At 47.9% G+C, this 15,674-nt stretch overlaps 1 pseudogene; it reads left to right on the top strand.

Annotated features, from left to right (window-relative positions):
* The window catches only part of LOC114040712, a 33,938-nt pseudogene that overhangs the window by 6,783 nt on the left and 11,481 nt on the right, over positions 1-15,674 (top strand).

The raw sequence follows: 15,674 nt of genomic DNA, 5'->3' as shown, positions 1-15,674 counted from the left end.
CTTTCAGTTTTGACGTTCTGTATTCCAAGGTCCCACTGAGCTCTAATATTCTGTGTTCTAAGGGCCCTTCCAGCTTTGATGTTCTAAGTTCAGCGTCCTAAGGTGGGCTCCAATTCTAAAGTTTCATGACAAAACAGCAGAATCTTTACTAAGCATCCACTGAGCTCCTGGTGACTCCCTCCTTTCCTTCCTTTCCCCCTCTCAGGGATGAGCAGAAGGGCAGAATGGGGATGTAGGCCCTTCTTACTATCAAGGAAACCTCAATTGGGTACCTGTCTCTAATCCCAGATATTGGCAGATCTCTCTGGACAGGTAATACCATCCACTCCTGGTCCAGTCTGCCCCCTGGACAGTCTTCGCTCTGTGCCTGGGAAGCTGGACGTTGATACAAGGACTTGGGGGGGGGGGTGTCAGGAATATACTGAGCAGGAGAATAGAAGAACCGGCTGAGTCTAGGAGAGGTGATGACCATTTCAGGAGAGAGGGGAGAGAGTGGAGGAGGATACTGTAGTAACATTGAAACCCCAAATCCTGAGAAGGAGAATGAAGCAGAACAGAGCAACACTATATAATGAGATGCAGGAGCTAAAACATCAGCTGGAAAGGAGACGTTAGAAGAGACTCCGTCCTGCTTAGAACAACGTCATAGAACTGGAGCCCGGCTTGGGGCGATGGAGGATTCCCAAGTTAGGAAGAGCTGAGGCCTATGTGGGAGAGAACCGTCTGGACTCTGCCAAAGGGAGAATCTGGAGAGCGTGGGGAATGGGCCAGAGAGAGCAGGCACATCTTGGGCCCCGTGATCGTGTGGTTTCATATCAAATCAATCCATTGATAAACCCCTTTCCAAGAACGGTGGTATTGATCACTGAGCCCACAGCAAGAGGTGGAAAGGGAGCGAGCTGGGGCACTACCTACAGTGCTGCGTGGTATGAGAGCACGCCCGTGGCCAGGAGGTAGCAGCAGAGAGGGCCCGGGGTGGGCTAGTTACGGTGAATGCTCACCAATGAGAAACCGAAGAGTCCAGGGAAGGGCTGGAGAGTGGAGCCCGAGGCTGCAAATGCATCTCCCCATTTCCTAGCACCACAATGAATGGCGTGATTATTGGCTGTGAAGGCGGCTGTCGGAGCATCGTGGACACAGGGAGCTCTCTGCTGACTGGCCCACCCAGCGTCATCGCCAACATCCAGAGCTAGACGGGGCCGGCCAGGACTCCAATGGGGAGGTAAGACTGCTGTTTACTGGAGCTCGCTCTGTGAGTCTCTTGGAAAGGGAAGGTAAGCCCTGTCCAGCGTCTCAGCCCCCTCCTTCCTTTCTACCCTCTCCACGTGCAGTACATCGTCAGCTGTGACTCCATCCACATCTTGCCTGATATCATCTACGTTATCAATGGCACTGAGTACCCAATACCAGCCAGGTAAGGGAGCTTCAATCGGAGTTTCTTTAGGACTTGAGAAGGAAGGATTCACAACCAGATGACCAGAGGGGAGCGGGGTGGAGGAGCTCTTTAGCACTGCCCCTGGTGCATTGTATGTGCTTGGTACATGCTGGTTCACTTGACTTGTTGACTTGCTCTAGACGGCAAGTAACCAGGAGGCCTCTTCCAGCCTCTTCCAAAGGAGTTCTCAAGCAATTCAACGAGACCAATTCAAGGTCCCACCCAGGGGATAGTACTGTGCCTCCTGCAAAGGCTCTACCCTCTCTTACACCAGAGACATGCTTACTGAAAGAACAATGGAGAGCAGAGTGGACAATTCCATCCAAGGCCTACAGAGTCAGAATTGTCAAGATAACTCTAGGCAAAGGAATGGAAAGGTGGTCACATTTAGGTGCTGGGACTCACCCAGCCGACTTCTACCTAGATCCAGTTCTGCCTACAGATGGGTAAGGCCAAGGAATACATCAGGAAATAGATAGCACTCTGTACAGGCACTGTGAGGGAATTAAAAAGGTATAGTTCAATCAAACCAAGACGACAAGTCAAATTTACAAACGTTCACTATTTCATGGCAGGCACTGTGCTAAGGGCCGGGGCTACAAAGACAAAAATGAAAATGTCTGCTCTCAAAGAGCTGATTCAGAGCTGGAAGGGCCCTCAGAGGCCATCTGGTTTTACAGCTGAGGAAACTGAGGCCCATGAAGGTCAAGTGACACGCCCAAAGTCACACACACACACACACACACACACACACACACACACACACACACAGAGTAAGCATCAGAAGTGGGTCCTCTGGCTTCCAGGTTCTTTTTCCAGTACCATCCTGTGCCTAATGAGGAATTTGATACATGGAAACAAAAGCGTGAGTCCATACTAAGTCATTTCAAGAGAGAAAGAGTGCTACTCAGGGACAATCCGGAAAGGGATTGGGTAGCATGTGTGGCTACTAAGAAAGTCAGGCAGTCAATGAACGTTTATTAAGCATCTTACTATGTTAGGGATTCTGCAAGGTGGAGGTGAGAATGGAGGGCATTACAGCCATGGGGACCTCGTGCCCAAAGACAAAGAGGTGGGAAATGGAAGGTCATGATGAGGAACAGCTAACAGGCCAGTTTAATTGGGATGGAAAACGTGTGAAAAAGAATACGGAATTAGACTAGAAAGGTGGGTGGGAGCCAAATGGTCGAAGGCCTTAAATGCCAGGCTGAGGAACATCAATCACTCCTCAAGGAGTTTACATTCCAGTTGGAGAGGCAAGGCTTACATACAAGAAACATCAACTAACACATGACAGTGTAGGATCAGAGATGAATGAGGGAAAAAGGAAGGAACCATCTCCCATTCATTAGGCTATCCCACGTCTGAAGCAGACTCATAGAGGGGGCAGGATGGGGTACTGGGAAAAAACCCTGGATTGAAGGTCAGGGGAACTGGTTTCGAATTCTGGCTTCCCTACTTTCTACCCATGTGACCTTGGGCAAGTCCCTTCTCTCCTCTGGGCCTCAGTTTCCTCATTTGTAAAATGAAGGAGTTGAATGGAATGATTTCTAAGGTCCTGTCCAGCTGTAGCCCCTACAATTTCATGGCGATGATAATGATGATAGTGATGGTGTTGCTGATGATGATGGTGATGGTGATGATGATGGTGGTGGTGATGATGATGGTGGTGGTGATGACGGTGATATTGATGGTGATGGTCTTCATGATGATGATGATGACAGGAGAGAATTTAGTATAACCCCCCCATTTTAAAGATCAAGGAACTAAGGCCAGAGAAGTGACTTGCCCAAAGTCCTCTAGGCAGTAACCACCAAAACCAGAACTCAGATTGAATTTCTTTTGCATTAATTGTCTGCAATATGCAATTAGCACGGTGGAGTAGAAGGAGTGTTGGATTGGAAGTCAGAGGGCCTGGGTTATAATCCTGCCTTGGATGACTTTAGTCCAATCATTCCACATCTCTGGACTTTTGTTTCCTTCTCTGAAAAATAAGCCAGTTAGACTGAGTAACTAACTACCTACGCGACCTTGGGCAAGTCACTCAATCTCCCCTGGCCCTCAGTTTCCTCTTCTGTCTGATGAAGGGTTTGTTCTCTAGGTCCTGCCAACCCTAGTGCTGTGGTGCTCTGACCCGCTTCAGGGGGGATTCTTGGGGAGAGGGGAGAAGGGAGGAGACCCCTGGGGGTGGTGGGGAAAAGACACCAGGAAGCCAACTGCCTCTAAACAGTCTGAACCTTCTTCAGCGTGCCCAAGACACGAGCATCAGTGGCTCTGAGCTGAACATAGTAGCTGGAACATAGTAGGCACTTAATAAATGATTAGCGATCGATCGACTGAGTGATAGACTGATCTGTGCTGGTAGAGGGGTTTTCTCACTGGAAGTTCCCTATGTCCAAGATAATCATGATCATAAGAACAGCTCCCATTTTTAAGGCACAATAAGGTCTGCAAAATATTATACATAGCTTATTTCATAAAGCCAACTTCCAGAGACCAAGTATGGCCCCCTACACACATCCCTAACTCCTCTTAAAAACTGGCCATGTTGCCATATGACCTAGGCATCTAGGTGCCTCAGTGATTAGAGTGCTGGTCTTGTAGTCTAGAAAAACTGAGTTTGATTCCCACCTCAGAAACACACCAGCTGTGTGACCCTGGGCAAGTCACTTCACCTGCCTCAGTTTCCTTATCTGTAAAATGGGGGTAATGGTAGTCCTTACCCCACAAAATGAAGAGGTCTCTGATAGAAAGAGGCTCAGTGAGGAGTTCCCCACCATTTTTGAGCCGTGGGCCCCTTGGACAGCCTGGCAAAACTTGAAGGAGCCCTGCACAGAAACATGATTTTTAAACACTATAGGAAATGCTCCATTTCAATTAGAAGTGACTGGAAATAAAGGCGCTGGGTTCTTTCACGTTCATCTTTGGGGGGTCTGTGGGACTAGATCTTTTCTTAGTAGGGTCTGCTGGGGCATTTGCCAAAATGGTTGGATTCTGGGAGAAGGGCAGCCTGTATGAAATTTCTCAGTGGGTTGACCTCTTGTGGCAAAAACTGAAAGAGCGTCTTCTGGAGAAGCGAAGACTGGAATGAAGGGTTTGTTCTCCAGAGCACAGACTTTCAGAGAGGAGGAAAATCTTCCAAAGAGTGAGGCTTGCTGCAGCCTGCCCTCCCTCACAAATCTTCAATGGTTCCCTGTAACTTCAAAGATGAAATATGAACGATTCAGCCTGGCATTGAAGGCCCTCCATAATCTGGCTCTCACCGGCCTTGTTCCACATGGGACAAACCACACACATATTCACCCAACAATCCACACGAGCTGGACCACTAGCTGCTCCCTGCACTGCACATCCCCTCCTTCAGCTCTGTGCCTTTGCAAAGGCTGTGCCCCATGCCTGGAATGCCTTCCCTCCTCATCTCCACCTCTCAGGACTTTTGTCTTCCTTCAGGGAAGGGATTGCTTTCTTTTACCTTCCCATCCCGAGCCCAGGTGCTAGATAAAGTATTTTACAAACCTTTCAATGTCATATAAATGGGGGCTACTCTTTGGTGACGACCGTTATCTTGGACCGGACCTCTGATTTCCTTGGCAGTGAGCAAACTCCCTTTACGAATGCAGATCAATCCATCGCTCAATCGCCAATCATTTATTAAGTGCCTACTATGTTCCAGGCACTTTGCTAGGTTTTGTGGTTACGAGGACAAAAGACACAGTAGGTGCTTAATAAATGCTTGGGTAACTGAATTGGTGAGTCAGTGGGTCCAACTCCCTTGAAATAAAGGCCCCAATTTGGCCACAATTATGTAGGAGCGGGGAGCAGAGCTAGGATTCATACTGAGCTGTTCTGACGCCGATTCCAAAGTTCTTTCCGGTATCTCTAGCATTTAACACAGGGCTTGGCACAGACTAAAAGTTCCCTTCTGGGCTCAGTCCCTCACCCTGCACCGGCACTGGTTGGTAAAGTCCCCAAATTTACCAGTTTGACAGCTGCTCCTATTCTGAGGGTCCTAGGCGAGCCTCATGAGTGTTATCCTCCTAACTGGTAGCTTACAAGCCCCTACCAGCGCACTTCCCCTCAACAATCAGTCAGTAGACATAGTTCTTTAGCAAAGGTATTTTACTCAAATAAAAGAGCAAAAGCGATAGTTACAAATCATTTCCCTCCAAACCATCAGGCACAGTCTCCCACAAATACACACAACAACATAAGCTTCTAGTACAAAGGTAATAAGTTGTAAGTATAAAGAACATATATGGCCAAGGCAAGTCACAACTCTAGAATTGCAGGTCCTTCATGGTCTTTCTTTCTCTGGAGGGTACTAGGAGTTTGCTGCAGGATATAAGTGATGGATGAGTCACCCCCTTGACCAACAGCTGGATTCTCACAAAGCATTGAACCATCAGCTCCATTGCTGGGCTAGGACAAGCAGGTTGCTCAGCTGCTGAGCTGTTTGGGCTCAACTGGACCTTCTAGTTAGTCATCAAGCATTTATTAAGTGCTTACTATGTGCCACAAACTGTACTAAGAGCTGGGGATGCAAAGCAAAGCAAAAAACAGCCCCTGCCCTCAAGGAACATACAGTCTGAACACGTAAATAGCTGTATACAAAGCAGATAGAAGGTGTTCTCAGGGGGAAGGCATTCGGAGGGATGGGACTTGGAAAGGAATCCCGAAGAATGTGGGATTTCAGCTGAGTCTTGAAGGAAACCCGGGAAACAAGAGAAGGTAGAACATTTTTGGCATGACTGCTGGACCATCCCAGACTGGAATGAGCAGGTCAAGTGACCACTGGGCAACTGCTCCCTCGCTGAGCCATGAATATTGCTCAACCACTGGGCTTTCCTCAAGGCGCCCACCTGTATCGGTCGGTCCACTGGACTCCTCAGGCTCAGTCTTCAATGGGCAGCTTTTGGGTGGCGCTGCCTTCTCTTCAGCTGGAACATCACTGTGCTCTTTCAGGAAGGGCAAAGACCCTTTGTTTAAGATTGGCAGAAGCCCCTTCTCTTTGACTCCCCCAGAGCTTGGACCCCTTACTGCAGATGAGGGCAGAGGAGTGACTCAGGCTATGTCTTCCAAGTGACTCCATTGTCTTTGCCCGTGAGCAATTCAAGCCTCAGCTCCTTTGTAAGGCACAGAACGTTTTAGTTCCAGCTAAAAGAGCCCACCCCTTATGTTTCAAACCCTATGGCCTTGGACAAATTGCTTCATCTCTCCAATCATTCTCTCCTCTGTAAAGTGCAATCAACAATACATATACAACCTATGTCAGATGGGATCCGATGAGATACCAGCTGGGAAGGCACTTTACAAGGCCCTAAATGGCCATCTAAAGTCGCAGGGATAATGACTCTCTATCATTTCAAGGACATCCTCCTCGGATATGGGCCCTGTCTGCAGAGCTCCAGGGCCAGCTGGTCCCACCAAAGGAAACGGGCTTTGAATGGGGTGAATCGAAGGGGTGGGATTTATCTGATCAGTTGGCTTCCAGTCCCAGGCCTATAAGGAACCCTGCCTCCTCTGCAAACTTGCTGTATTTCCCTGGCCCCTGACCCAATGAATCCAACTCCCCCACAGGAACAGACCGAAAGTGTTTAGATACTGGATACGGCATTTCCATCCAGGCGTGGAATCAATAAAGGCAATAAAAGAAAACACAATAAATCATCCACCACATGACCTCACATCTGCAGCGTCTCCCAGCCCAGGCAGCCCCCAGATGGTATACAGAGGCCACTCCAAGCCCGGGAGTTCCAGGAAACACACAGATTAGGTTGCTTGGCCCGCGCGGCCCCTCAGCCTCCAGGGGAGGGTAGATAACACCCTTGGGTCTGTAATCGACCTTCAATTCACGTCAGTCTCCAGATCGCAAATTCAAAGAGTGTCCTCGGCAAGGAGATCCCACAGGATGACAGATTCACAATTGGAAGGGACCTTAGAGGTCATCTAGCCCAATCCTCTCATTGTACAGATAAGGAAACTGAGGCCCCAAGAGGAGCAGGGCCTTGCCCAGGGCCGCCCAGGTGGTGAGCAGCAGGCTTAGTACTGGGACTCCGGTCCTCTGACGACTCGAGGCCGGGCTTCTTCTCTACTGTGGACGCTGACGCCGGTCCACACCGGCGTCGCCCTCTCCTCTCTACCGTGCTTGCATTCGCTGTTACAGGCTTGGCCTCTGGGTGCTCCTCCGGTCCAAAGGGCAGGGGGCACAGAACCATTAACGCCAGCTCCTTGAGGCCAAAGACTCTTTCTTTTGTAGCCCAGAGCCAATTATGGGACTCTTCATAAATGCTTTGGTGTTGTTTTTGTTCAGTCATGCCCGACTCTTTGTGACTCCATTTGGGGTTTTCTTGGCAGAGATACCAAGGTGGTTTGCCATCTCTCTCTCCAGATGAGGAAACGGAGGCAAACAGGATTAAGTGACTTGCCCAGGGTCACACAGCTAGTAAATGTCTGAGGTCAGATTGGTATCTAGGTCCTCCTGACTCCAGGCCTGGGGTTCTATCCACTGCAGCGCCACCTAGCTGCCCCTTTATAAATGCTTATTGAATTGAATTGGATTGGTGGGAAGGGGAGGGAAAGGAATAAGCATTAATTAAGTACCTGCTGTGTGCCAGGCACCTCGCTAAGTGCTTTTTACCAATTTGATTCTCACAACAATGCCGCAAGGTAGTGCTCTGTTTGCCCCATTTGGGGGATAATAATAATAACCACCCCAAGCTGGAGAAACTGAAGCAAACAGAGATTAAGTGACTCGCCCAGGGTCGGGGCACGCAGCAAGGAGGCCTGGGTAGCTGTTATCACAGAGAACATGGAAGGGAATAAGAGGCCTGGAAGGGTAGGATGGGGCCAGGTGTGAAGAGCTTTAAAAACCAAACAGCATTTTACATTTCATCCTCATTTTACAGAGGAGGGAAACTGAGGCCAGAGAAATGAATGGACTTGCCCCATGGTAACAAAAGTAGTGTTAGAGGTAGGATTTGAACCCAGATCTCTGGGCTCCAGGCCCTTACCCTTTCCACTAATTGAATTAGGTGATCAGTCCACCTAACTTGAGGTACCGGACGTATCCAAAACTGGGGGCAAGAACCGTGCTGAGAAGAGGGCCAAGCACCCCTGCCCCAGCCGCCTGCCCCAGGGAACTTCTCAAAGGCTCTAGGAAATCCATCATCCGTCTTTTCTCCTTCTCGGAGAGGCCGGGTTGATGTCTTGGCTCCTCTCCAGGCTTCTGGAAGTTTTCAAAATCGCCCATAAATGACTCAGTCATTCCGCCAGCCCTTTCCCTCAGCCCAGACCCGCAGGTGTTCACTTTTCCCAAATATTTTCTTACCTGATCTTAGCTAACGCCCGCTTTTCTCAATTCTCCTTCTCTCCTGCTGTGTCCTGGGGCTTCAGCTACGTCTCAGCACACTCAGGCTGAGGTGAGACAGAACCGGACCCTTCTGGGGGCTCTACCAGGCCTAGCCTCTCGAGGAGCTTGGCAGGAAGCGGGAACCCTGATCAGCCTCCTCTTCTGCGTCTGCCACTCTCCTGACTGGCCCCTTCGCCCCCTCGGACTTTTCCTCAAGTCAGCATCCTTCCACGTCTGCATTCAGGCCTTTCCCAAAGGTGCAGCTCACCCTGCAAGAGTTATTCACCTATTTGGTGTCCTGGACCCCTTGGGTAGGAAGTCTGAGCCTCAGTTTCCTCATCTATAAAATGAAACTTTTGGTTTGAAAAACTTCAAAAGTCTTATCAATGCAGCGACCAGTCATGCCTTCTGCTTACAGGAGTCTCTTGTAAAGTGTAAAATGCCAAGGACGTGTGAGATGTTAGTATGCTAAACAAATCAACACAATGTCCATATCTGGAAATGCATGCCTCATTCCGCATCCATAGTCCACCACTTCTGTTCTGAGGTAGAACGCATGATTCGCTAGCAGTCCTCTGGAGTCACGGTTGGTCACTGCATTGATAAGCATTCTGAAGTCTTTCAACCCCGACACCTCACTTCACAGACGAAGAAACAGATCCAAAAAGGGGGAAGCACCTTGCACAATCTGCCACCCATCGGAAGAGCCGGAGCTGGAATTTGAACCCAGGCAGGGGCAGATTCTGTCTGCAGGATTCTTCCCACTTCACTAAACCATCATATGTGGAGGAAGACCATGGAACCTGGAGTCAGGAAGACTTCCCTGGCCAAAGGATTTGACCCTTCTCAGCCTCGGTTTCCTCATCTGCAGAATGGGGATAACAACACAGGGTTACCGTGAGGATCAAATTAAATAATTTACATAAAGTGCTTTGCAAACTCTGAAGCCTCTCTCTATGATCATTTTTCATGGAAATGTTTCCAGTTACAATGATAGGATGGCTATAGCTTACCAGGAATGACTAGGTGCCCTCTGAAGTCCCTGTAATTTAATAATTTTACATTCTGAGCCAGGAACTAGGATAAGGTCTATTCAATGTTAAAAATAGACCTGGTCCCTGTGTTATAGAATCCCAGAGCTGATGGGGACCTCAAAGCCTGGCCCATCCTACCCCAGAGCTCCCAGAAATCTCCTCTACAGCATCCCTTGTGAATGGTCCCAGGGCCCAGCTCGAAGCCCTCCAGGGAGAGAGAGAGCCCTAATCCCTGGGAGCTTGCACTGTGTAACAGGCAGGCAAGCAACAAGCATTTATTAAGCACTTACTGTTTACCAAGTTATGCTGTGCTACATGCTGGGGACACATATACAAGCAAAAGAGATGGTCCCTGCCCATAAGGAGCTTGCATTCTAGCAGGGTGAGACAATGGTGAAAAGGTAGCTATGAGAGCCCTGATTGGCATAGGGAAGCATCTGAGAATATGGGTAATACACCTAAGCAAGGGTATGCTAGTAAATGTTTAACAACCGGCTTGGGGAGGGCATACACGAGACACACTTTTACATTAAAAGCTGCATTATTAATATTTGTTGCTGTTCTGTTGTGTCCAACTCTTCATGACCCCATTTGGCGTTTTCTTGGCAAAGATACTAGAGAGGTTTGCCATTGCCTTCTCCAGCTCATTTTACAAATGATGAAACTGAGGCAAACCAAGCTAAATGACTTGCCCAGGATCACTGGTCTAAGGCCGGATTTGAACTCTGTCCACTGCAGTGCCACCTCGCGGCCCTGTATTATTAACACATTTTCCATCAATTTCTTAGATCTAGACAATCTACGAGACAATAAATTATGGCCTGATTTATAGCAGTTACTGATTATCAAAGTATAGTAGCTCCCCCTGAAAATTTAACAACCGGCTTTCATCAGTGATCTGGCTCCGGTACATCCCGCCATATGAGGGTATCAAACTGGACAGATGCTTTCACTTAGGAATTCAAAGCAAATGCAGATTGTTTTAAGTGTAGAAAACCCTTCATCTTCTCCCACTCCCACCCTGCATCTGCCTATATTCCCATAAAATGTAAATCTCGCTAGGAGATCTTACTCTTCTGAGCTACCAGTCACTGCCCTTGGAGATCAGTGGGAAGTCTGAAAGTGGCCGGAATAAGAGAGCCTCAGGACACTCAGGATGAAGGAGGAGGTGGCGGCAGAGGACCCCTCCACGATGATGGCCCCGCAGGGCCTAAAAGTGGCAGGGGCAATGTCTCTGTTCTATCTCCTCCCCTCTAGAGCTAAGCTTTCCTGGTTGGGCACGCCGATTTTTAATACAACGTTGGATTATTGGTTTATCGAACATCAGACCAAGAAAGGGACCTGGGAAAGTAAATATGGACTCTCCGAGCTGGGAGGAGATGAAGGGATTATCCAGCATAATCACCCCCTTCTCCGGATGAAGAAACTGAGGTTCCCAGGGAGGACGTGCTCTGCCTCCAGCTACACAGCTAGCGAGTGGAAGGGAGTCTTCTCCTGAGCATCCAGTGTCCTTTCGAGCCTGGGCTCAAATTTTACCTTCTTCAGACGGCTCTTCTTGGTCTCCCACTTCCATCCATCTACTGTCCACAAGAATGTATCTTGTGCGTACACAGCTTAGATAGCGTCTCTCCCATTAGACTGTCAACTCCTTGAGGGCAGGGACTGTTTTGGCCTTTCTTTGTGTACCCGAAGCTTAGCACAGCGCCTGGCCCGGGATACATACCTGCTGCCCGTCTCCTCTCCTTATTTCTCCCAAAGTCCAACCCTCTCTCTCACAGGGACGAGGACGACACGGCCACCGCGTCAGGAAGACCCTTCCTTCTCAACCCTGCCTTGGTTTCCCTCAGAAGCCGTGTTATACACAAGGCTTTTCTTTCTACCCACAGCTGCTAGTACCTTTGTAAATGACTCAAAAAAGGGACAAAGCCACGTACAGCTGATATCCTCTTCATTTCCTCTGCTTTCGCTAGCTACTAAAGACCCTGCTACCGGGCCTCTGACGAAAGCTGCTCCCTCCACAGTTACAGATGACCTCCTCATCGCTAGATCAAATGGCTTCTTCGGGATCCTCTCCTTCTTGAGGCCCCTGAAGCTTTGGCATCCTCCTGGATCCAATCCCACCACCACCACAAGGTCTTTTAGGACCCCGTTCTCTAGGCACTGCTCCTGGCTGACCCACATCCCCTTTTCCATTTGTGGGATCTCCACCCAAGCCCCTTCCACTGACTGGTGGTGCTCCCCCACGCTCTGTCCTGAATGCGCTTCTCTCACTGGGTGATCTCATCAGCCCCCATGGGTTCAATTAGCCTCTCTCTGCATATGGATCCCAGATCTATTTATCCAACTGGAGTCTCTCTCTTGCCAATCCCACATCACTAACTGCCCCTTGGACATTTCAAACCAGATGTCCCATGAGCATCTCCAAGGCAATATACCCGAAGCAGAACCATTATCTCTCTGCCCAAGCCCCCCCCTCTTCTGGACGTCCCTCTTGCTGTGAAGGGCTCCATAATCCCTCCAGAGGGATCCAAGGTTCATCAGCTCAATCCTCACCTTCTCCTCCGCCTCACCCCACACATCCCATCAGCTGACAAATCGGATTCCTGTCTTTCTTTCCAACATACCTTGGTTATTTTCCCTTCTCTCCACTCATACAGAAACACCCGAGCTAAGGCCCTCATTCCCTCTCACCTGGGCTATTCCAATGCCTTCCCAAGTGGCCTCCCGGCCTCCAGTATCTCCCCACTCGAAGCCATCCTCCTTTAGCTGCTCCACCCTTGAGTGATTGCACATCCATTTCTGAGCAAAAAGTGTGTGTGTGTGTGTGGGTGGGTGGGTGGGTGGGTGGGTGTGTGTGCATGCTTGCTCCTTCTCAACTCAGCCTTGAACTCTCTCAAATTGACAAACCAATAACTGGAGTGTTCTTTACTGAGCAAAAGGCTCCGTTGTCAGACACCACGGCCAGTGAGGGTGGAAATGAAGAAAATCTCTTCTCCTTCTCCTCCCCTCCCCCACCCCGCCTTTATCCTCTGGGATAAGTGCGGTGGCCACATTGCACAAAGCTACTAGAGGTCACTAAGAGGCTCAGTAAGAGAGCTGGGCCTGGAGTCAGAGAGACCCGAGTTTAAATCTGGTCTGAGACACTTTCTAACTACGTGAGCTTGGACAAGTCACTTAAACTCTGTCTGCTTCAATTTCCTCAACCATAAAATGACACTATCATAACAGCGACTATCTCACAGGGTTATCATGAGGACCAAATGAGATAATATTTATAAAGCATTTACCACAGTGCCTGGCACTTAGTACGTACTAAATACATGCTTATTCCCTTTCTCCTCGTGCATGGCTGGATCCTCTCAAACTCCATCAACTTTTTTAGGGCCACCTAAGGGCCTGGCCATTCATGGCTCCTTTCCTGATTCAATCACAGGACTTGTTGGCACATGGTAAAGAGATGAGACATGGTCGCATTTTTGTAGTGAAATATCTGCCCCTTACTTTTGTCATTAGATCTTGGACTTTCATAGGCTAGTTCCCTTGCGCATAATTCAAGGAATTTGGTGTGATTTTTAACACAAGCATGTGTAGGTAGTTGCTCTTTGCCAGATCTAATCATGGGAAAAAAAGGACCAGATAATCAGGTATTAAGCTAACTGCAAAAATAAACCCATATCAGATGATCTCTTTATGTTGTTGAGTCATTTCAGCCGTGTCTGACTCTTCGTGACCCTATTCGGGATTTTCTTTGTAGAGATATTGGTTTGCCATTTCGTTCTCCAGCTCATTTGACAGATGAGGAAATTGAGGCAAACAGGGTTAAGTGACTTGCCCAGGGTCATACAGCTTTCGTTCTCCAGCTCATTTGACAGATGAGGAAATTGAGGCAAACAGGGTCAAGTGGCTTGCCCAGGGTCATACAGCTAGGAAGTGTCGGAGGCCAGATTTGAACTCAGGTCTTTCTGACTCCAGTCCCAGGGCTGGCACTCTATTCCCTGCACCACCTACCTAGCTGCCCAATCTCTTTATGAGGTGTTTTATGAAGTGCTTTTTGGGAATGTTAGGGCCACGTTGCTGATGACCTTTAAAAGTCAGCTTGTTGAGTCCTAGAAGCTTATTTGAAGAGAAACACAGCTCCTGACCTCCTGAGTAGAAGATACACAAAGCTGGGAGAGGGAAAATCCGGGCAGACATAACCACTGTAGAGAAAGGGTCCAGGACTCTGAGAGCAAAACTACTTAGGCTGGTCAGGTACAAGATATGTTAAGACAGAAGCCCTGTTGCTGGCACTTCTCCCCCTATCCTCCAGATTAGATGCCCCCAAGCAACAATTCTATATCTCCTTTCTCCCCTTGACCTCCTTCATAGAAGCCTAAAACCTTTTTCTCTGGGCACGGGGAAATTTGTGGACTTTTCTTTGTTATAAGTGTTTACTTTGTCTTCATGAACAATGCAAAACACCAACATTAGCAAGTTTAAGAGTACTTATTGAGGGGCAGCTAGGTGGCACAGTGGATAGAGCACTGGCCCTGAAGTCAGGAGGACCTGAGTTCAAATCTGGCCTCAGACCAAACACTTGACACTTACTAGCTGTGTGACCCTGGGCAAGTCACTTAACCCCAATCGCCTCACTAAAAAGCAGAAAACAAACAAACAAACAAAAAAAAAGCAAATGCATATCCAGAATAAAAAGAAAAGATACAGGCTATGGGGAAAGATGCCTTTGCATCGACAGCTTGAATAAAAATCTGACATCTAAAACCTGTAAAAAAAATTAACAAAAATGAATGAAAATAAAAACTATTCTCCAATAGACGTATCTACTAGTAATTGTTCTCATGTCTGTGAATATATGTGAACAGTCATTTCTTGAATAATCCCAAACCACCGGCAACCATTTAAAAAAAGTACAGAGAAATTCAAATGAATATAATGCCCACCTAGCAAAGATGGTAAAAGATGCTGAAATGCAAGATGGCAGGGGTGTAGGAAAATAGGCACGCTAATGCTTTGCTAGTGTCATTCAAAATGGTTCCACCATTCTAGAAAGTAATATGTAATTATTCAATAAAAGTTATAAAAATATTCCTACCCTTTGACCCAGAGGTCCCACTGCTGAGATTCTACTCCCAAGAATGTAGATGACAGAAAGTTCCCACATCTGCTAAGATATGCATAGCAATCCTTTGTGGGGGGGATAGCAATAAGCTGGAAACAAATTATGTACCCATTGATTGAGGAATTGGGAACTAGGTGGCACAGAGGATAGAATAATGGAACTGGATCAGAAAGCCTTGAGTTCAAAACCGATCACAGACACCATGTGACATTGGGCAAATCACTTAACCTCCTCATGTGTAAAATGAGTATAATAATAATACCTCAGGTTGTGGTGGCGATCAAATATTTGTAAAGGTCTACGTAAATCCTAGTTAGTATGAGCTATTATTAGCTGAACAAACTGTGGTTATAAACACAAAGGAATATTATTGCACCTCTACAAGTTCAGGGAAAGCTAGGAAAGTTGGAGAAATTGAGACAGAGCAAAGAGAGCTGAAGCAGGAAAATACTAAAGCAGCACACACTTAATAACTCTAATCGTGTGAGTGAAGAAAACCAGATTCAGATTCTGGAAGTAAGCCCCAAACATTATCAGCTAAGGTTTTACGTGGAGAGAGAGACAGAGACAGAGAGAGACACAGAGACAGAGAGACAGAGAGACAGAGACAGAGACAGAGACAGAGAGACAGAGAGAAAGAGAGACAGAGACAGAGAAGCAGAGACAGAGACAGAGACAGAGAAAGAAAGAGAGAGACAGACAGAGAGAGACAGAGAAAGAGAGAGACAGAGAGACAGA

This window comes from Vombatus ursinus, unplaced genomic scaffold, assembly GCF_900497805.2.
Source record: "Vombatus ursinus unplaced genomic scaffold, bare-nosed wombat genome assembly UNPS02013931.1, whole genome shotgun sequence".
NCBI classification, from domain to species: domain Eukaryota; kingdom Metazoa; phylum Chordata; class Mammalia; order Diprotodontia; family Vombatidae; genus Vombatus; species Vombatus ursinus.
Note: the sequence above shows the minus strand (reverse complement) of the source record. Positions and strands in the feature narration are given on the sequence as shown.